Source organism: Cimex lectularius, unplaced genomic scaffold, assembly GCF_000648675.2.
Source record: "Cimex lectularius strain Harlan isolate CLEC.00 unplaced genomic scaffold, Clec_2.1 scaffold100, whole genome shotgun sequence".
NCBI classification, from domain to species: domain Eukaryota; kingdom Metazoa; phylum Arthropoda; class Insecta; order Hemiptera; family Cimicidae; genus Cimex; species Cimex lectularius.
In genome coordinates this window covers 1,097,361-1,120,034 of record NW_019392663.1, presented here as the reverse complement: position 1 = coordinate 1,120,034, position 22,674 = coordinate 1,097,361, and the positions used below count along the sequence as shown (strand labels likewise).

The window sequence follows — 22,674 nt, the reverse complement described above, 5'->3', positions numbered from 1 at the left end:
AAATAAGACGAACAGAATATTAATTCCCTACATTCCAATGTATTCATATCTGTAAAACCAGGCTTTCCGAGCAAAATCAACAAGACCCCGACAATCGGAGCCGTTCAGAAGGGCTATGAGCTCTTCCCTCGTCAGAAAACCCCTACCCACATACAGATACCTCAATTCGTTCAGGACCGAGCATCTAGCGAGAAAATGAAATGCATCCTCACGATCACCTGAGCTGCACAGAGAGCACACTGCAGTGGCAGGAGTACTCCCAACCCAAGGCCTGAAATTCAGGAACAACAACTCCCCTCGAATTTTAAACCACCAGCGGAAAAAAGAGAACGGAACATCATTTGATGGAGCAGAAAAAACATTGCAAGGAGTTAGGGAATNAGATAAATCAGTAGGTAGATAGATAAATCAATAGTTAAATAAATAGACAGACAGATAAATCAGTAGGTAGATAGATAAATCAATAGTTAAATAAATAGACAGACAGATAAATCAGTAGGTAGATAGATAAATCAATAGTTAAATATATAGACAGACAGATAAATCAGTAGGTAGATAGATAAATCAATAGTTAAATATATAGACAGATAGACAAATCAGTAGGTAGATAGATAAATCAATAGTTAAATAAATAGACAGACAGATAAATCAGTAGGTAGATAGATAAATCAATAGTTAAATAAATAGACAGACAGACAAATCAGTAGGTAGATAGATAAATAGATAGAAATTATAATAACAAATAGCAAGATATAGAAATATATAGAAAGATAGATATAGAGTGAGATCGATAGGACAAATCAATAGAACGAGACATAGAGATCAGCATAAAAATATGTAGCTAGATAAGAGATATATAGTAAGAGAGATAGATATATAAAACTGTTGGCAGATGGATAAATCAATAGGTAGATAGATAAATCATTTCGTTGATAGTTTGGTAGATGTAAATGGGGATCAATAAATAAATAGGTAGATAGATTTGGAGATTTATAGAAAAATAGATAGAGAGGTACAGAAAGAGGTAAATAGTTAAGTTAGAAATAAATACATATGAGGTGAGAATAAAGTTGAGCTAACTAACGCAATAACAAATTATTCCGTAAGGCCATGTTCTGTCAGATTTCTTATATAACTGAACAACTTTGAGCAATACAGAAACATAAACAAGTTAAATAGGGAACCCAATATTTGTAGTAAACGGATTAAATGTTTACAGAAACCGAGTAAACCGTTCCTTAAACAGCAAACTTCGGTACGTATTATTAATGTAAGTTTGTAGCTTGAAATAAGTCGATACAGAACCCGACCTCATTTGTTTCATAATTTAATTTATTAAATCAATTTGAATGGATCAAATGGGCACCTTTTGTTATAAAATTTTTACGAGTGGCTTCATCAGGACTTAATTAGTTTTGTAGGAAATGAATATTCATTTCGTACTGATAAACCCACCGCCTGCCCGGTGCACGTCTCGGTGAACTTTCAACGGCTGGCTCTGCTTTGAAGGAATTTCAAATTTTTATGAGGTATATGAATGTAGAAAAAAAGTATCTTGCTGATGGTGAATAATAAATCAATTATACGTTTTTCGTTTAACCGAGACTGGCAAAAGCGGAGCCGGGACACGTACGAACTTGAAAGTAGAAGGTCCGCTTTGTGTCAACCGATAAAATTCTCTTTAATCACGTTGACCGGTTTCGTTCAAAGGCCGACATTGTGAGTGGTTAAATTACAATAATACTTCAATGGTATTTCGAGATCGATTCTCAACTAGGCTCTATCGCAAGTTTCCTTTCACCGCTGGGCTAGGAAAGGGCGTTTGTCCGTTTAGTACGCTTCTAATCCCAGGACAATTACCACTGCCTTGTAAGGGCAAAAACAATCGAGATTCTTTCAAAAGTTGGCTCCTGAAGAAAAGCGAAATATTGAGAAGAAATTAAGTGCCGCGTACTTACGAGTGAATATTATAAAACGGCCGGACAAAGGGTACTCCTTTCCCTCAATTGAATTATTATAATTATTTATTCTTCCATCTTAATTTCTTTGTACACACTTTTCATTACCTAAGGTATACAAGGACATTGATAAGAATGTCCATTTCAGACGCACCGAAAAAAATTGAATATTATTGTTGTACAGAGAGTACAGTAAATTCACAGAAAATCAATTATAAAATATAATGTGTACGATTCGTATAGAATATCGATTTAAAATGTATTATGTATATGAGATAGTGAGAGAGAAAGAGAAAGAGAAAGAGAAAGAAAGAAAGAAAGAGAGAGAGAGAGAAAGAGAGAGAGAGAGAGAGAGAGAGTGAGAGTGAGAGAGAAGAAAGAGAGAGAGAGTGAGATTGAGAGAGAAGAAAGAGAGAGAGACTGAGAGAGAAGAAAGAGAGAGAGAGAGTGAGAGTGAGAGAGAAGAAAGAGAGAGAGAGAGAGATAAAAAGTTACAAAACTATTCATATGAATGGATAGATGGATACATGGATCGACTAACAGATATATAGAAAAATAGACAGGCGGGCAGTCAGAGAGAAACACAGACATAGCTATGAAATACAGATATATGGATAGATTAATGAATAGATAGATTTACAGATAGATAGACATATAGATTAATGGATAGGTAGATAGATATATAGACAAATGGGTAAATAGAAATTTACTAGATCTAATAGACAAATAGATAGACAGTACATAGCTAGATTGCTAGATAGATAAGTTGATATTATTTAGTTTGATAGATGGGTGGATAGAAAGATAAATAAACAGGATAGATATATAATAGAGAGAGATTGAAATAGAGTGAACGTTCTGAATGAAAAGCTTGGTGTTTGTTTATTTCGTATTTTGGAACAAATTTTACCTAAATAGTAAGTACAACTTACAATTTTTCGAATTTTTTCTAACGTAGCATTGTATGGTAGGTCGAATGATTTGATTAATTTTTTTATAATTTTAATCCGATTATGCTTCTGTTTAGGATGAGTTTTTATTCTTAAATAAGACTTTTTTTTCTTAATCATTGAAAACTGTTCTCGAAAACAACAACATCTCAACCATAAAACTCAATTGATTATGTTTTGTAGATTTATCGACCAACTTATGCAGTTAATGTTTTCTTAGTTGTTATCGGGATATGGTCAATGAAAGATACTTTTAATTTGAAATCTTCGGCTAACTTTCGGCACTTTATTGTACCTTCTTCAGGGCTCTACAAAAGATTTATATAGATGGCTGTCTTACTAGATAAAATATATTTAGGTGGTTACACCGATTAGGTATATAATGGGTGGTAGATAAATATATGAATTAATGGATAGATAGGTTGATAAATGGATGTACGTTGAATCGATATACCCCCAAATTCTTATAGTTCACTCCAGTCTTAGTTGCCTATACAGGGTGTTCGGCTACTCGTGTTACAAACTTTGTCAGTAGATTCTACTTTCATAATGGAACCAAAAAGTCCTAATTAACTACGGTCCGAATCTCAGCGTTTTCGGAGTTATTCCCGTTTTTCTGATTTGTTAAGATTTCACGACCTTCCTTCAAATAAACAATGATAACTCGAAAACGAAAAGGTTTTGGACAAATCCGTTTATACAGTCGAAACCTATGTTAACGTTTTAGTATCCAGAACTTAGAAAAATATATTTTTTTCAAAATTGAAAAACTTACTATGGTGATTCTAAACTACTATTTCCAAACCTAGAGACCAATAAATTTCAGAAAACGTACTCGATTTAATATCCTTTTAAGTAGTGTAATTGCTTTATAATTACTTTTTTTCAAAGATAAAGAAATTGATGAAGGAAAGGAAAAAACCGTGGCTGACTGATTGGTAAGGTGGAAAATTAAAAAAAAAAAACTTAAGGAAATTTTGAATGAATTTATTAAACGTTTTTTTAATTGGGTTCGAAATCGAAATAGTGAAAGTGTTTACTTATTTACTCCGACTACGACGTTGTGTTTAATTAAATTAAAACGTTTAATGAATTCATTCACATTTTCCTTAAGTTTTTTTAATGTTCCACCCTACCAATCCGTCTGCCACAGTTTTTTCTTTTCCTTAATAGAATTTCTTCATCTTTGAAAAAAGTAATTAAATAGCAATTGCACCACTAAAAAGGATATTAACTGGAGTACGTTTTCTGAAATTTGCTGGTCTATATACGTTTGAAAATAGTAGTTTAGAATCACCATAGTAAGTTTTTCAACTTTAATTTTTCTTTTGAAAGATCTCGCTACTAAACGCTTATTTCACCAACGTTTACAAGTTTAGTATTGATCACATCTTATTGGAAATTGAACGTAGTTTTCAATGGTATCAATGGATTTGTCCAAAACCCGTTTGTTTCCAAGTTATGATTGTTTATTTGAAGGAAGATTGTAAAATCTTTAAAAAATCAGAAAAAGTGGAATAACACCGAAATTGTAAAGATTTGGTCCATAGTTAATTTGGACTTTTTGGGTGCTTTTTGAATGTAGAATCTACTGGCAAAGTTTGTAACACGAGCAGCCGAACACTCTGTACAGATCGATGGATAGATGGGTATATTACGAGAGAGAGAGAGAGAGAGAGAGAGAGAGAGAGAGAGAGAGAGAGAGAGAGAGAGAGAGAGAGATGGATAGATAGATAGAGATAGAGATAGAGAGAGAGAGGGAGAGAGAGCGAGAGAGAGAGAGAGAAAGAGATAATATAGATGGATAGATAAATGGATCAACAGATAGTTATGTGAATAGATCTTTAGATAAATGTATAGTATAGATTGATGGATAGATGGATCGATAGATAGTTATGTGGATAGATACATATATATTTGAATATATAGCTTATATGGATAGATAGGGAGATAGACGTAGAGATCGAGAGGATGAGAGAGTGTGAGAGATAGATAGAGAGAGAGGGTGAGTGAGAGTGAAAGTGAAGGGTAAAATATGTGTTTGTAACAAACAGATGTTAAGGTAGAATCTATAAAACTGTATAACGTGAAGATGCGTTGTTTGCGTTTTACAACAGGCAAATATTATAAATGCATTGAGTAATTTCCTCACCCAGCTTATAGACTTGTAAATATTATATGCGGCGCCATCTTTGTACGGCTCTTTCCGTTCAACAACAATTCATTTAAAGGAAAAGACGTTTATTTGTGAAACTATGATAATCCTATGCACGGTAAATTTTGAAAATCGAGCAACAAATTACGATAAAGTTTATTTTCTACCGTTTTCGAATAGGCGTCGGAAGTACGATGCGATCAACTTCGTCTCCTGTCAACTTAAACGCCAAAGCCCGCACCTGTCGCCAAGTCGAAATTCGTTTCATTTGCATACGTTGGTCGGCTGGTCTACGCGGCCGGCTCACGTCACTCGCAATTTGCGGGTCCACCCGTCCAGGCTGGTTTAGCCCGTTCGAATAAAACCGAATGGACAAGATTCCGAAATATGTAATCGAAACCGCGTGCATTTTGGACCACGTACTCATTTGTAACCATAAAGGCAAACGCCAATTTGTGCAATAAAAAGAAATGTTGAGAATTTTAATCACACACTTGTCCACCAATCGAGAATGATATCCGTTTCGAAAACAGTCGGAGAACGAGTTGATCCAGATATAAAAGGACCGATAAAAGTTAACAACTGCCATCTAAATATATGCAATTATCAAAAGTTGGTTGTTATCGTTAGTCGTACTTCCAATCAAAGCTCAAATTTCATTTTTAATCGTTTACGCTCTGATACCTGAAGAAAACTAAAAAAGTAATAACAAGTTAATTCCATTAGATTTCGTGGTCCGATTGACCGAATAACATCTTTAAATTAATTAATCTTTATGTAAGATATTGGTTGAGATAAAAAAGTCAGTGTCACGAGGGGGATTCGAACGCATGACCTTCGGCCTAAATACGCCGCTTCTCTACCACTTCACGATATCTCAAGTGGTAGAGCAGCGGCGTATTTAGCAGAAGATCGTGGGTTCGAATCCCGCTCTGGACACTGACTTTTTTATCTCAACCAATACCTTACATAAAAACTAAATAATAACAAGTTTAACTTCTATTTATATTACAATTAACTGTAATTTTTTTAAATTTAGGTTCTGTCATGTTCAGGTATTAATACAGCTTAGGAATGTTTAGGGATGGACTATACCAGGTGTTCACAGCTGACATGCCATCACATCCCGAAACCAGCATATTCACATTTGTAGACGAAACAACAATTCTCTCTAGCAACTCAGACCTTGCCATTTCCACTCAAAACCTCTAACAACACCTCATACTATTGGGTTGTCCGGAAAATAATGCAGGATTTTGGTATTAAACAAAAAAAAAGAAACTAGTTACTTTAAAGCAATGTTCTTTAATCAAAATAATTTCCCATACTCTCAATACATTTCTCCCAACGTGTTGGTAACTTATTAATTCCGTCTGAGTAGAATTCAGAATTTTTAGAATTGATAAAGTCAATAAATGCATTTTCCAGTTCCGTTTGATTTTTGAATATTATGTGTTCTAAGTAGTGGTCCAGGTGTCTAAAAAAATGGTAGTCAGTAGGCGAGAGGTCCGGAGAGTAGGGTGGGTGAGGCAAAGTTTCATAGCCAAGCTCCAATAATTTTTGTGACGTTACACGTGACACATGTGGTCGAGCGTTGTCATGCAACAAAATGGGCCCTTTCCGATTGACCAAAGAGGGCTTCATTACTGCCAATTTCTGATGCATGGTATTAATTTGGTTACAGTATGATTCAGCATTGATGGTTTCGCCAGGATTTAAGAAGCTGTAGTGTATTAAACCAAATGAAGCCCACCATACCGTAACCATTACCTTTTTTTGATGAGTTGGGGGCTTTGGAAAATGTATTGGAGCTTCTCCTTTGTCGAGCCACTGTCCAGAACGTCTAGTGTTATCGTAGAGAATCCACTTTTCGTCACATGTAACAATTCTGGCCAGAAATGGGTCATTTTTGTTTCGACAAAGAAGTGATGCACAAACATCAAAGCGCTGATTTTTTTGGCGATCGTTTAATGAGTGTGGAACCCAATTTTCGAGTTTTTTCACTTTTCCAATCGCCTTGAGGTGGTCAGCGACGGTCGTTTTACTGACTTTGAGTTGCTCTGCAAGTTCTCGAACAGTTGTTTTGGGGTTTTCTTCCACCACTGATCGCAGAACATCATCATTAAGAGAGGAAGGCCTTCCACGACCTTCTTCATCTTCAAGGCTGAAATCTCCCTCCCGAAATTTTTTAAACCACCTTTGCACAGTGCACTCATTAACACAACCCTCGCCCCAGACTTGGTTAATGTTTCTAGCCGTTTGGGCTCCGCTTCGGCCGAGTTTAAACTCGTAAAAGAAAATCGTACGAAATTCTCGCTTTGACATTATAAGGATGACTGAATTATTTCCAAGTAGCGGAATGCTACAGAGGTAAACAAACAATATCATTTGGAAGTAATCCTGTAAACGTAAACAGAATATTTTATATAGATTTTTTTTAATGAAAACTTAAAATCCTGCATTATTTTCCGGACAACCCAATACTAGAGTCTTGGTGTAAAAAGAAAAGGATAAAATTTAACATAGACAAATCCACCCACATTACCTTCACTCTCTGTTAAAAGACCCCCCCCTATTTTCTCAAATAATATTCCTCTCCCGACTGCGTACAAGGTGCGGTACCTCGGTATGTACATCGACAAACGCCTGACGTGGAATCCTCACACAGGACTGAAACGTCAGGAGGTTATGATACGATATAGAGCTCTTGCACGACTTCTTGACAAACGTTCTAATTTACTCTCAAAAATAAAAGAGTGCTTTACAACATCCGGTATGGACTTAGGACTGGAAATGTAGAGTTCAGCCAAACATTCCTACATCCGCCGCATTCAAACTGCCCCGTCCTTAATCCTTCGAAAAATACTAGATGCTCCATTTTATGTATCGAACCTACACATACATAGTTATATATCCTTTTCGTACAAGATGAAATCCGTTCCCGTTATCGCAAATTTCACAAAACCCTCCCTACTACCGTAAATCGGCACATCAGAAACCACGCATCCCGACGAATCCCCTCAAACTATCCCCGCCGACTGAAGACACAATGGCCGCGAGATCTCCTAGGAAGTGATGGTGATGACAGTGAAAATGATAATGACACAATTATAAATTAAACAGGCAATATTTCAGTATCATTGGAGTAATTTCTTGTTGGAATATTTTCTCCACTCTTATTTTTAATTTTATACATATTACCTTGCTCATTGTTACTTGTTATCTACTTGAAGGTAGTTGTAATGTACTACAAATTTTAAAAAAATACTGCTTTTTTCCTTACGACTTATGTACTGTAACAAGGAAAATGTATACCATTTAAACACAATCTGCAAAGGATACATGATGAGCATGAATAACCAACATGTTTTATTTTAATATTGGCTATTTATAATCGTTTAACATTACTATCAAATAATTAATCTTTTCTGTAAGGTATTGGTGAAACGAAAAAGCTAGAGTCACGAGCTAGATTCGAACCCAAGACCTTCGGCTCAATACGCCGCTGCTCTAACCACTTGAGCTATTGTGACTTCGATCCACTCGGACACCAACTCCCCACCTCAATGTACCTTTCGGATTTTCCCTCCTTTTTGTCATTTTTCAAATGTCGTGTAATCAGGATTTGATGATTTGATTCTCGGAGACATATGAAGTGGCCACGGGGAGCTGTTAGTGAAGTTTACTTCATTTTACTTATTAAATTCAATATATTTAGTGGTCTGATTGATCAAATTAGTTCTTTCAATTAATTAATCTTTTTATGTAAGGTTTTGGTTAAAATGAAAAATGGCCAAAAGAAGGGAAAATTCTAAAGGTTGAGATGGGGAGTTGGTGTCTGAGTGGATCGAAGTCACGATAGCTCAAGTGGTTCTAGCAACGGCGTACTGAGCCGAAGGTCGTGGGTTCGAATCCGGCTCGTGACACTAGCTTTTATCATTTCAACCAATACAATACATAAAAATATTAATTAATTTAAAGAAGTTATTTGGTCAATCGGACCACGAAATATAATGGATTTAATTACTATCAAAACACAAAATTCTAACACACGCTAACAAACTGAGGCAGTCGAAGAAAGAAATTAAATACTTTTATGAAAATAAAACTATACATTTACAAGAATCGAATCTCCCCGTACCGTAAATAACTAAACATTGTGTAAGATCGAAATGAGATCATTGATCCAATTATAACGGCTTTTCCGTACCCGATCATTAAATCTCTACACTTGCAAGCATAATTTCGCAATAGTGTTTTATAGTTTAGTCCAGTTTTATTTCAAAATTACGATAACTCATTAAATTAATATTTAATATTTTAATAGTTTTTATTCTTAAATAAGACTCTTTTTTCTTCATTGAAAACGGTTCCCGAAAACAACATCTCAACCATAAAACTCTATTGATTATGTTTTATAGAATTATCGACCAACTTATGCAGATAGTGTTCTCTTAGTTGTTATCAGTGATAATATGGTCAATGAAATATATTTTTTATTTTAAATCTTCGGCTAACTTTCGTCCCTTTATTGTACCTTCTTCAGGGCTCTACAAAAGCTCTCACGAAGGTACAATAAAGTGCAGAAACCTAGGCGAAAATTAAAAATTAAAAATCTTTCATTGTCTGCATCTGTGATAACAATTGAGAGAAAATTATCTATTGGTTATTTCATCCGGTATGGTGAATGAATCAACAGGTAGGGAAACAGGTGTGTTTTAGAATCTCTCTATAAAACCGGCTAGTCATTAAGGTCGTCATTAAGATAATCGCATCATGATTCGAACGAACTTCTCTAATTGCGCGTATGTCTCGAATCTTTGGCACATGTCGGCTTAGTTTCTTTCAACAACTGTACAATTGTTTTTTTTTATTAAAGCTAATAAATTACTTCATTATTTACTTTGACGTTCATGATTAACTTATAGAAAATAAAATTTGTTTTCATTGTGTTTTTACTCTCTCCTTGTAAGTAACCTTTACAAAGAGGAGTTTATTCAACCCGCTCCCATTGAGATTGCAGGATTATTTTACACTTATTTATACTTTACATATTTTAATTTTGTACATTTTTGGCATATAATTTTATGGAAATTATTTACTTTAATAATTATTATTATATAACATTTATTTTCCCCAAAAGAAAATACGTAGATAGATTTTGCAGTTGGTTGAAAATTATGATTGAAATGTATAAAATTGAATTGAAGTCCATTTTATTCATATAATTAATCAAATATTTTAGATGTTTTTGTATTAGTTCGTGAGGTGGTAAAGGTTGGAACCTTCTTGGAGTACTGGTTTTATCATCTAGTCGCTTCATGGAATGAAGAAGTGTATATCAGGTGTTTCCAATTTTGTATCCCTCCAGCTTGGCAGCTGCATTGGTCTTCTTCCAAACCAAAGCGTTTAACTAACTTACCCGATACAACGCTATGCGACGCTACCCGATGCTTTGCCACGTTTTGGTAGGGTGTGCACATCTATACGACGTCAAGCGCACGCCACGTACAGTCACACAGCGTGTATCACAATAATCGCTATCATAATCGCAACGCTTCATTTGTTCTGAATGCACTATTTTGAGCAAAACCTTGTAATAAATTGTTAGTTAAATTTAATTGTTTTAAATAAAGTTATTCCGGTGTTTCGATAAATTTTCTGCCTAACCATCATAATCAAATCTTTTTTATAAAAACTCATGAATTTTTTATTTTAATTTGGCTTACATTAAAACAAGAATGTTGTAATTAATACATCGACAAAATTACATATACTTGGGTTGAAATAAACTGCAAATAATAACGTCCTGTTCTGACGCTACTCGACGAAAAATAGTGTAATTGTATGAGCAAAACCATGAAATAAATTGTTAGTTACATTTTATGAGCAAAACCATAAAATTAATTTTTAGTTAAATTTTATGAGCAAAACCGTGTAATAAATCACTTGTTAAACATAATTGTTTCAATTAAAGTTATTCCAGTGTTTTGATAAATTTTCTTCCTAACCATCATAATTAAATAATTTTTATAAAAACTCATGCATTTTTTATTTTAATTTGGCTTACATTAAAATAAGAATGTTGTAATTAATATATCGACAAAATTACATATACTTGGGTTGAAATAAACTACAAATAATAATTGTCCTCTTCTGTCGCTACTCGACGAAAAATAGTGTAATTGTATGAGCAAAACCGTGTAATAAATCGCTTGTTAAACTTAATAGTTTTAAATAAAGTTACTCCGGTGTTTTGGTAAATTTTCTTCCTAACCATCATAATTAAATAATTTTTATAAAACTCATGAATTTTTGATCTCGTTTAATTATGATATTAAAATAAGAATGTTGTAATTAATATAACGGCAAAATTACATATACATAGTTTGAAATAAACTACAAAAAATATGAGTGTTCTTTTTTGACGTTACTCAACGAAAAAGGGTGTAATTGTATGAGCAAAACCATGAAATAAATTGTTAGTTACATTTTATGAGCAAAACCGTGTAATAAATTGTTAGTTAAATTCATTATATCAAAAATGGTATTCCTGTGTTTTGATCTATTTTCTACCAAACCTATTTTTTTAAATAACAACTAATGAATTTTTGATCTCGGTTAATTTGGTTTATATTAAAATATGTATGTTGTAATTAATATAACGACAATAATACATGTTGTTTGAATAAAAATATGAGTATCGGGTTCTTTTGTCTTCGACTGTACTCGATGCTACACGACGAAAATCTGGACAGTGGGGATCGCAGGGCGTAGAGTAGGGTAGCGTTGCGTGGCATCGGGCAGATGTGCACGGGGTAAAGCAACCTTATGGAAAATCGGAGTTTGGATTTGCGTCGGGTAGCATCGGGTAGATGTGCACGGGGGTAATGCAACCTTATGGAAAATCGGAGTTTGGATTTGCGTCGGGTAGCATCGGGTAGCGTCGCATGGCGTTGCATCGGGTAAGTATGTTCCCTGCTGTAATCTTTGCGTTCTTCGCAGTCTCTTTTGGTTATATTGGTATTTGATTGCATTTATCCAAATTTCATTGTGGTTATTCTTGTTTAACCTTACAGCTTAGAATCGGGCATTTTGCAAGACAAACGATCACCGGTTTTATTACGAATTAATTACAAAGCCGTCAGTTGGAAAATGACGTTAATTACACTGTAAATCAGCGTGTCAACGTGATGTTTAAAAATGCGAGTATATTACACGGATCGTCATTAACCCGGCCGTTTGGCAATTAACCCACGGCGTTTTCGAGGGTTGATGTAACCGCCGGATCTTTCCCCGAAACGCGTACGACCCGCCGCCGTAGGTGAGTTGCGCAAAACCTTTTGACATAGTTAAATAGATTAGTCGGCCGGGTTGGTAATATGGTAGAAAAATGGTCTGACGATAATCAATCGTAATAATCTGGCCGGCTTTAGAATTTCAATCAATTGGTCCACAATTCCGAAAGTTTGGCTAATCAAGTCTCTTACAGTACTTAATACATAATAGCCTTGTTTACATTAAAGTTTTTTTTTCTCTCGGCCACAACATTGACATTAGGCCTAATCAGCAAGCTCTCGATGGACCGTTCACCAGAAAACTACTTACAGGTTACTACAGGCTGTAGAATTTGTAGAGTGTTTGGCCAACATAAACGACCAAGACGAAGACCAATAATACCATCAAATATCGTTGAGTATAGTATCCGCCTTAATGATAAATAGTAAAGTAAAGAGATCAGGGATGAAACCAGGCAGGTGAAAGAACCATCTTGTTTTTCTGCTGTCGAGCTGTATTCGACCCCTTCCTCAGGACTCTATCACAATCAATGTTTCATTACAGATTACATATATAAACATTTAATGACAATTCAACACCTTACTTGAAAATCTATTGCAAAAACATTACAATCAGTCCGATAACTCAACCTAGACCACCAGGAGAAATTACTACATGTTACCTATCTCACACAACAATGATGCCAATGACTTACAAAATGACTTAAAGTAATTTTCTTTGGTTACCGAGATTTATCAACGCTAACAATTTCACATATAAAAATTACCATTTATAAATAATAACAATAAATAAATTAATTACTAATAAAAAAATTAAAAAAAAATAAATAAAAAACTATACAATAGTCAAGTTAGAGATATCTGTTTTCAAATTACATTGTCAAATTGTCTGCTTTTATGTAGAGCATTTCTTTACTTAACCTCCTCCCCAAGTTCGGTTCCTTATCAATCATCTCTACTTTCTCAAAATCAAATTTATGTGTGGTGTTTAGTGACCGTCAGTCAATGATTATTCGGAGATCGTGAGATGCGGTCTGGTGTGACGTAGGTTTTAGAAAAACATTTTCTTTATCGTGCCAACGTTTCGATCATTATTGAGATCATCTTCAGGGCTCAAAATGTTTGTTTTCCGTGTAGATGTGCCATTATTGTGTGTCGTGTTGAGTGCAAAACAAAAAAGAAAAAAAATCCACCGCACACAAGAATGACACATGTTACACGGAAAACCAACACTTTGTGTCCTGAAGATGATCTCAATAAAGATCGAAACGTGTGGTGATTAGTGACCGTTAATCGATAAATAATCAGAAATCGTGAGATGCGGTGTGGCGTGATGTAGGTTTCAGAAAAACATTTTCTTTATCGTGCCAACGTTTCGATCTTTATTGAGATCATCTTCAGGGCCTGGGATTTACAAACGTTATTTACATTTAACAAATACATTTAGGATGTGGAAAAGTGAATTTATACAAGAAAAATATATTATACAATGTATATAACAAATATACAATTTTTGTTAAATGTAAACAATGTTTGTAAATCCCAGGCCCTGAAGATGATCTGAATAAAGATCGAAACGTTGGCACGATAAAGAAAATGTTTTTCTGGAACCTATATCACACCAGACCGCATCTCACGATTTCTGAATAAAGATCGAAACGTTGGCACGATAAAGAAATAGTTTTTCTAAAACCTACGTCACACCAGACCGTATCTCAAGATCTACGAATAATCATCAAATTTATGTTTGAGTTTGTGACAATGCCGGGAAACAGCTGTTCTTGAACTTTTCTTTCAAGTAAGTTGTTGAATTATCATTATCATTTTTATATATGTAATCTGTAGTGAAACATTTATTGTAATTAAATACAGTCCTGAGGAAGGCGTCGAATACAGCCGAAAGCTGGACAGCGGAAAAACAAGTTGGTTCATTAATCTGCATGGCTCCATCCTTGATCTCTTTACATTACTAAAAAGTATCAAAATTTAACTGGCAAATGCAAAACGGTATATTTTTTCGAACTAAAAGATTTCCACTTCACCGATCGAAATATTCGATTAGTGATGTTCGGTTTAACTGTACTTTATTGTATTGTTTTTGTTTGGTGTTTGTCTGCGAGTCGGTGCTCATGCCGACCCGGCACTGGTCCGTCTTTACCCGCGGGTTTGTTAACTACTCTTTTTTTTCTTCAGTGCGGAAGTTCGTTTCCTTTTCTTTAGCGAGTACTGAAACGCGTTTGAGTAGTTCAATAAACCCGCGAGGGAAGACGGACCCAATGCCGGTTCATCGACTCGCAGACTAGCACAACAAACAAAAACTGTACATTTCAGTACAGATAATCTGAACATCGCTCTTCCAACAGTTCGATCGGTGAAGTGGAAATATTTTAGTTCGAAAAATTATACCGATTTTGCATTTACGAGTTAAATTTTGATGGTATTATTGTTCTCCCCTTTGGTCATTTAAGTGACCCAATGCCGGTTCATTCTCTCGCAGAAAAATATCCAGCTTTAACTCAGCTCATTTTATCGCTTGATTACGATTGCTATTTAAAAAAAGGTAACGATAAAAACTTAAGGCTTTTTAACATCTTAAACCAGAAACTTGTATCTCAATACCTCAAGTACCGACCAAAAGCTGGTTACATCTTTGAAATTACATCGTTCAGCCGTGGCATTCCCTGTGGTTTGTCGTATTTACATAAAAAACGATTCATCGATACTTTGCATTTCCGCGGCTTTGCAGGGTGCAACCGCGTATTTCTTGATTTCCTGATTGAACAATCTTTTAAACCAGAATGCATACGACTTTCTTTTTTTTAACAAATTGCTCATGGCGCATTTTCTCCAAAATGGATTTGAATTGATATATTCGTCTTTATGTTTACTAAAGCGAATCGTTCCTTTACAGTAGATGAACGGTTTTAAATGTTCGAAAATTAATTCAATTGACTCTGAAGGAGGAAAAATTCATCAATGTAAAGGGCTTCGGGGCAGCCTGAAATACGTCACGTCGTCAAAAGTGATTACGGCTGAAAATAGATGAACTAGAAAACATTTTTTATGAACCCCGATTACATTTTGATATAAATATATAAATAAACGAAACGGCCCAAGTATCTTTTTAATTAGACACCTCGAGAAATTTCGTACAACTATTTATTTATACATTATTGTTTATGATTTTACACAGTATTGTTTTAAAGAAAGAGGACACCTATTTTTATTTGTACATTTTTAGGTCAATATATTTCAAAAATAAAACTTATAATCAGTAGTTTTTCAGTCTATGTATTTTTATATGTATAAATAAAATCCTCTGTTTTGTTGGAATTCTACAGTTATATCGGACTTCCAGTTATAATTAACTACGTTTAAGACTAATTATTCACTTGCCTGCTATTTAAATTATTTATTAATTTATATGCACATTTAAAACTATATTGTATATAACTAACTTATTAAAAAAAACAACGTGAATTTAGCCAAAGTTTTCATTGTAAAAAAGTTTTAAAAAAAGACTGTCACTGTTATAAATACAATATAATGTAAATTAATTAATTACTTTCAATTAATTAATCTGTGTGTAAGGTATTGGTTGAAATAAAAAAGTAAGCGTCACGAGCGGGATTCGAACCCACGACCTTCGTGTATAGTGACTTCGATCCACTGCCTTATATAAAGACTAATTAATTGAAAGAAGTTATTTTGTCCATCGGACCACGAAATATAATGGATTTAACCAACAACAGTGAACTATCAGATAATTGTTGCGGTAAATAAGTTACACCCGTAGTCTTATTTAGCGAACGGGCAGCAAATAAACGCCCGCCCTACAGCGTTACTGGAAGGAGGAGAAAAAAAGGATAATCCTTATAAGAACAGACAGCCAGGCGGCCCTAAAAGCATTACAAAGTCAAACATTAAAACATCCAAAAGCCCCAAAACCTGGGAAAACATAACAACATGACAATATCTCGGTTGGCAGGTCACAAGGAATTTTGGGTAATCAACAAGCAAACTAGCCAGTAGGATCTGAAAGACAATTTATAGGCCCAGAACTTATAATTTTGGTAACCAAATCAAACATAGACTTAAAAATAGAATAAAAATGGACGAATTCCACAGGTGCCAGAAACAGTTAACATAAGATTGAAGAACTGGCAAACACAGTTAGATACATTCTACAGTTAGACAGGGTAAAACCCCAGAGGAGTGATATATATATATATATATATATATACAGATTACTGGCATCTAACCGACTATGTTCTGTGAAGAGACTGCCATCCATGTTCCCTTAGAAGAGGACGCAACCGCGCAATGGAGGCATAACCTAGGTTACTAAGAAGACCCGGGAAAAGAATTAAAACATTCACAATCAATGACCTACGTCTTAAAAGAAGGATGAAGTCAACTGAACTGAACTACGGAACTGGGAACAGTACACTAAGCCAAAAGGCTGCTTGAGGAATACCAACTCTTCACGATATTCATAAAATTTTACCTTTTTTTGTGGAAAAAGACTGTCTGTATTGTAAATTGTAAGCAAAGGTTATATTCCCTTATTTTCTGTAATACTGTACAGGTGAGGAGATCAAGTTGCCATAATGGTTTAAGGTGACGTGGATGGTTCTCGGGTTGTAAAAGTGTGGAGAGGCAGTAAGAATAGATCTAGGCGTTGGTGCGGAGTTGGAGTGAAGAAAGTGTGTATGTGTGTGTGTGTGTGTGTGTGTGTGTGTGTGTGTGAGAGAGAGAGAGAGAGAGAGAGAGAGAGAGAGAGAGAGAGAGACAGACAGACAGACAGAGAGAGACAGACAGACAGACAGAGAGAGAGCCTTGTACGAGGAAACCACGTCAATATGCAATGTAAGTATAATAATATTGCAGTATAAGTATTTGACTGTAGTGAAAGAAAAAGAGAAGAAAGATTTCTTCCATAAGATTCGTCTGCTAAACACAGTTTTAATTTTGAAATGAAATTTTATGTATATTCAAAGACAAAAAATTTAATTTTGAAATGAAATTTTATGTATATTCAAAGACAAAAAAATACCTTCGTATTTTCTTGTTTCTTTCAAATTAAATTTATGAAATTGAAATGAAATAATGAAATGTATTTTTGTCGTTACATTTTAATGTGAACCAAATTAAATGAGATAAAAAATTTAATAGTTTTAATAAAAATATTTAATTATGAATGGCTAGTCTTATTTCAAAGAAAGTCTTTCTACTAGGTTCTTATGGTAGTATTTTTCGAACTATCGAGATTCAAAAATTTGAAGTCTTGACTCTCCCATAAATAGTTTAATTCTAAGAAATTTTAGAAAAAATCTTTCCCAATTGAAATTTGGGTTAATTCTGTGTGCGTTTTAGTAGTCGGCGTGAAGAAGTAAACTTATAAGTAAACCATACGTTTTTATTATCATTTTTATTTTTATTGTTATTTTAGGTATTTAAATTAAATTTATAATTGTAGTATATTCAATTGATGATACACGTTTTTTTCGAAATGAAAATTTTATGTCACAGGCGGAATTGGTACCCACGATCTTCTTACGGTAAATCAACTATTTTCCCGAAAAATTGAATTAAAAATATATTCAAACATTGTAATTTATTTACTGTCTTTATTTTTTTATTAAATTTTAGGGAATTTTTAAGATTATATTTTAAGTCTGTTTTAGCAGTCTGACGTAAAGCATACAGAGAACATATGAGGACGAGTTAGATAAAAAAAATGTTAACTGTCATTTTTAAGAATGTTAATTTTTTATAAGAAATCGCAAAATTGGTAATGGAATATTGTGAAAATTAAGCATTTGCCATTCTTCGACAACTTACCAATTTTGCAATCCAAAATTTAACATAGCAACGCAATTAACTCGTTCTCATTGGCTCAAACTAGTTTCCTGGATCGGGATCCTCAAACGTTTCCGTCACTTTTGTCTCTCGAAGTCTCTCCTCTCGGTGAGGGGTCGGGTTGGAAACCGGAAAATTTAGCGTACTTTCAGGTCCCAAATAAAATGGACAAATCGGCCCCGAAGATGTGCCGAACACAACATATTCGCACTGCCCTTTCACTTCGGGCTCACACCCGATGAATTTGTCGATCCTCGGCTTCTCGGAGAAATAGAAATGCATTGAAAAACCGCTCAGACTCACCTTGCCTCTTTCAGTCCGTGGCCAGTGACTCCGTTGGATTGTAAAAGTCCTGTAGATCACCTCACTTAGTCTTATATACCTCGAGCACGACTAACCCCTCCAATTCTTATGCAACCCTTCCCCACGCGCTGTCGACACCCTTCACGCCGTCTTGTAAATTTATCTTCTTAAAGTATAGATGTTAATACAATTTGGAATATAAAATATAAAGAAAACTTGAAAAACCGAAACCTGCCATCTCACGCACCAGGACTTCGGTTGCTTCTTCAAAAAATTACTGAAAAAATATAGGGGTTTTCTTTTTATTGAGATCTGTTAATTTATTATTTTTAGTTATTTAGACTTTATTTATTGATAAATAAAACACAATCATACTCAAATTAAAAAAAATATTTTGTCTTATGTGCGCGCTAGACATGTAATTTACCGTTTATCATCATCTCCGGTTAGTTACGATTTTAATTTGACCTTCCTGAATCTTGGAAAAATATTAAATAGATTTTTGTCCATTACTTTCCAACAATTGACCACATTCAATATGATATTGCGGGAATGAGAGAGAGAGAGAGAGAGAGAGAGAGAGAGAAAGAGAGAGAGAGGGAGAGAGGGTGAGAGAGGGGTGGAGAGAGTGAGAGAGATGGAGTGACAGAGAGAGAGAGGGAGTCAGAGAGAAGATGAGACAGAGGGGGAGAGAGAGAGAAAGAGAGAGAGGGAGAGAGAGGGTGAGAGAGAGGTGGAGAGAGGTGGAGAGAGTGAGAGAGTGAGAGAGAGGGAGACAGAGAGAGGGCGAGAGAGAGAGGGGAAGAAAGAGAGAAAGAGAGAGAGGGAGAGAGAGAGAGGGCGAGAGAGAGAGGGGAAGAAAGAGAGAAAGAGAGAGAGGGAGAGAGAGAGAGAGAGAGAGAAAGGGAGAGAGAGGATGAGAGAGAGGTGGAGAGAATGAGAGAGATGGAGTGAGAGAGAGAGAGGGAGACAGAGAGAAGATGAGACAGAGGGGGAGAGAGAGAGAAAGAGAGAGAGAGAGAGAGAGGGTGAGAGAGTGAGAGAGGGAGACAGAGAGAGGGAGACAGAGAGAGGGAGACAAAGAGAGGGCGAGAGAGAGGGGAAGAAAGAGAGAAAGAGAGAGAGAAAGAGAGAGAGGTGGAGAGAATGAGAGAGATGGAGTGAGAGAGAGAGGGAGACAGAGAGAGGGGAGAGAGAGAGAAAGAGAAAGTGAGAGAGTGAGAGAGGGAGAGAGAGAGAGGGCGAGAGAGAGAGGGGAAGAAAGAGAGAAAGAGAGAGAGGGAGGGAGAGAGAGAGAAAGGGAGAGAGAGGGTGAGAGAGAGGTGGAGAGAATGAGAGAGATGGAGTGAGAGAGAGAGGGAGACAAAGAGAGGGTGAGAGAGAGGGGAAGAAAGAGAGAAAGAGAGAGAGGTGGAGAGAATGAGAGAGATGGAGTGAGAGAGAGAGGGGGAAAGAGAGAGGGGAGAGAGAGAGAAAGAGAAAGTGAGAGAGTGAGAGAGGGAGAGAGAGTCTATACCGTTTAGGTATAGTCAGTCGTAACTCGTAAGTATCTGACTCAAATGGAATACTTTTCCGATAGGATTCATGTCATGAGACACGATTTCAATTTTGAAATAAAATTTCACTTATAAATATTTATTGTTTTTAAAGTCTTAAATGGTTATGGGGCGAGGAGATCTTCAGTGGTCGTGGAGGGGATAATATAGGGCAGCATAAAGTCAAGATGGAAAGAGATGTTGATATGGAATTTTAGGAGGCTGGAACTTATCAGTTCTTTGATAAAAGCGATGTTGTGGTCGCTGTAGACAGTGAAGTTAGCGACGTATTAAGAATCTTTGCCAATTTGTCAGAGGACTTTTGATTGGAAAGATTGTACGCTGGATATCGAATGGCTATGGTCCTGTTCCACCCCGTATGTCTAAAGTTTTGATAGAAAATCGATAACTCCGTGTTGTCCATTTTTTTAAATTTGCCCTTTTGTCATGTCTGCAGATTAAAATGAAATAGTAGATTACAAAATTTTTTCGTCTTTAGGAAGGTAAAAAATTACAGAGAATGGATATCTTTCTGTCTAATTTTTTACCTTCCTAAAGACGGAAAAATGTTGTAATCTACTATTTCATTGTGAATGGTATGTAATTTATTTTAATTATTCAGCAATAATTAAAGCTGTGCTACAAAGCGCCGCAAAAATTTTCTATAAAAAATATTATTAGTTTTCTGTTTATAAGAAACCTAAAAATAAGACCATCTCAATAACGATTTTAACAAGTCAGCTGTAATTGTGTATTTTATATTATCGCCCAAAAAAATTATTCGCTTTTGTATTTTTGCTACAATATTAAGTGCATAATGGTTTTTGAAAAGGCAAGTTTTGCCATTTCACAAGAAAGTTAAGAATTTTGATTATTTATTAAATAAAATAGGTGGGACACATCGAGCAACCTTTCTTTACATGCTGAACATATACGCAAGTTTTGGCTCGAAAGTAAATGTCCATGTGTCAACTTTGTATGGTGGATTCTTAATTGAGTGAGAATGATCCATCTTGTACGAGTCAGATCCTCCGAGGGCCACTTATCGACAGTGCTTTTGATAAGTGAGAGCCTCTCTGCTGACCCAGCCCTCCAACACTGCCATTTTCTTTTTATCAAGTTTTTAATCAAATTTTTAGATTGAAGGGACAGATCATGGTGATTGATGGTATGTGTTCCACCTGGTATTTTAATGAAGGTAAATTTAAAATAAATAAATAACTAAAATGCACATATTTCATGGGTTTTAACTTTATTTTGCCTAATACAGATTGATTTTTTCTCTAAGTATTGCAGGGTGCACCAATCAACTTTTTTCAAATTGGACCCTATGTCCTCCACTCACTTTTTTAATGAATGCAAATTTAAAATACAAAAAAATTTAATTAAATCCACATATTTCATGGCTTTTGACTTTCTTTTGCCCAATTGTTTTTTCCTCTAAGTATGGCAGATTACACCAACCAACTGTTTTTTTATATAGGGAAATTATTATTATCATTTTTTATTAGTAGTATTACTAATAAAAAATTACCTATTACTTTTTCCAGATTTTTGATTGTGCTTAATCTCCTGAAAACATTAATTTTTTTAATCGGATATGCCTTACAAAATTGGTGTTTTTGACATGCCTGCAGGTTAAAATGAAATAGTAAATTACAAAATTTTTCCGTCTTTAGGAAAGTAAACGAAAAGGTAGGTAAATCAGATAGAAAAATAAATAGATATTCAGAGTGATTGACGGGATGTCCTTCACTCGCTTTTTTTAATGAATGCAAATTTAAAATATAAAAAATAAATTAAATATACATATGTCATGGATTCTGACTTTCTTTTGCCCAATTGATTTTTTCCTCTAAGTATGGCAGATTACACCAACCAACTGTTTTTTTAAATAGGAAATTATTATTATTATTTTTTATTATTAGTATTGCTAATAAAAAATTACCTATTACTTTTTCCAGATTTTTGATAGTGTTTAATCTTCTGAAAACATCAATTTTTTATCGAACGTGACTTACAAAATTGGTCTTTTTGACATGTCTGCCGGTAAAAATGACTAAATAGTAAATTACAAGATTTTTCCGTCATTAGGAAGGTAAATAGATAGATAGATAGATTAGATAGATCCAGGGTGATTGACACTATCTGTTCCACCCACTTTTTTAATAAAGGCAAATTATAAATAAATAAATAAAATGCACATATTTCATGGTGTCTGACTTTATTTTGCCCAATACAAATTGATTTTTTTCCCTAGGTATTGCAGAACCCGCCAACCAACTTTTATTGTCAAATAGGAATATTAATATTATTATTTTTATTAATTCTATTACTTATTACCTGTTACTTTTTTCCACATTTTTGATAGTGCTTAATCTTTTGAAAAATAAATTGAAAATTAAACTTGGTCATGCCTTTCAAAATACATTCTCAGTTTTGTGTGAAAAATAAGTTTCACATCTTAAAAATGTCTCAAAATGTTTTGAAAAATATCTCAATGTCTCAATTTTATGTGAAAACAAAAAACATTTTATTTCTAAATTACCAAAAAAATGAATTAATAAATAAAATAAGAAAATAAATTTAAAAATAGTCAAAAATTTATCGATA

At 34.6% G+C, this 22,674-nt stretch overlaps 1 protein-coding gene across 1 annotated transcript in view; it reads right to left on the bottom strand.

The window, feature by feature from the left end:
• LOC106663779 (peroxidase-like) overlaps positions 1 to 18,556 on the bottom strand; it is a 69,165-nt gene extending 50,609 nt beyond the window's left edge. Inside the window, exon 1 of the mRNA XM_014388871.1 lies at positions 18,527 to 18,556. The gene's annotated coding sequence lies outside the window, so the exon portion shown is untranslated. The remainder of the gene's footprint in view (positions 1 to 18,526) is intronic.
• Between the last annotated feature and the right edge of the window lie 4,118 nt (positions 18,557 to 22,674).